The following is a 1,447-nucleotide window of genomic DNA, read 5'->3' as shown; positions in this document are numbered from 1 at the left end:
AAGAAGATAAATACAGAGGGGGAAAAATGCAATGAAGCCTATTACAGATTCAAAAACCCTAATCTGATCATAGAAGTACTTTTGTAGGCCAACAAGTGTAAACCCATCTCAAATCCTAAGAATGATGAACTGAAGAGCTAACCAGAACACGCTCATAGACAGATAACCAGAGAAATTCCCCAATCTAGAGAAATTCCCAGACAAACCTTTCTACAGAAATTCTATCAACCTAGAGAAATTCTCAAAAAATACAGAAAAGGCACACAGAGAGAAATTCTGAATGGTGCACCATATGAGGGTATATGCATGAGAAGTGTGAGTTTACTTGGCTTAGCACTATCTGCAAAGTGGAATTGTGAAATTGTTTTGGGGTTCACTGATGCGTAACTCCATTGCCGTATCCACAGTTGTAGAGCAATAAATCTGTATCTTGGTCTTCCTACTCGTGAGCTGCTTTTTATGCTGACAAGTTTGCAAAGCAGAAGTTGATTAGGTATGGTTTGTGCAGATCATAGTCGTCGCATGATCCAACAAAACCCCATTTCTGATCCTCGCCGCCAAGTAAATATTGACGGAGAAGACATCGGAGACCCAGGAATGAAGCGCGAGGGAAATGGGTTTTCGGTTATGGATCCAGAGCTTGTGGGCGACTCAGTGGGCTTGGAGAGCGAGGAAGCCTTGTAGTTGAGGAGGCAATGGGAGAATGAGAGGCAAGCCGGGTCACGGATCCGGGCGGCGCAGAGGTCTGCGACGGTGGCGGAGCGGAGGGAGGAATTAGAGGAGAAGGTGTTGAGGAAGAGGTCGTAGAGGAGGGTGGAGAGGAGGGTGGAGAGGAGGGTGGAGGAGCAGAGATTGTTGCGAAGGTGGACATTTCTCCATAACGTCAAGTAACTGATTTGAATGCCTTGGATCTAGAAGACAGTGGGTGAGAGGAGAAGAGAGAGAGAGAGAGAGTAGAGTAGAGACAAAGAGTCAAATTTCTCTGATATATGTTTAGGAACCTTAGACATCAAAAAATAATTTTGTGAAACTCTTCCATTACGAAAAGTGAGAAAATGACCCTAGTCTAATTTTCCCTTGTTTTTTAGAGAGAGTATAAAGAGAGAGATATGAAAAATAAGGATAAAATAAATATTGGTGGTGGTATATGAACTTATTAGTGTATCGATATTAGTTATAACATTATTATTGACTTTGCTCATTATATTATATAAATTACAAATATGAAAAATATCTTAAATTATATCATATCATCAATTGATATACTAATTGATGTATATAGTATTATTCAATAAATATTTTAAAAATTAATAGTTTATATTAGATTTTTCTGTTAAATGAATTAACAATTGAGTAACAAAGGGTTAAATTGTAATACAAGTTTAAAACCTCAAGGCCAGCGTAATTTACCCACATATATATTATTGGTCGGCGTCGTCGTCGTTTT

The sequence above is a fragment of the Camellia sinensis genome, chromosome 5, assembly GCF_055761805.1.
Source record: "Camellia sinensis isolate YWXY chromosome 5, ASM5576180v1, whole genome shotgun sequence".
Lineage (NCBI taxonomy): Eukaryota > Viridiplantae > Streptophyta > Magnoliopsida > Ericales > Theaceae > Camellia > Camellia sinensis.
The sequence above is the reverse complement of the archived record's forward strand: the minus strand, read 5'-3'. Positions refer to the sequence as shown.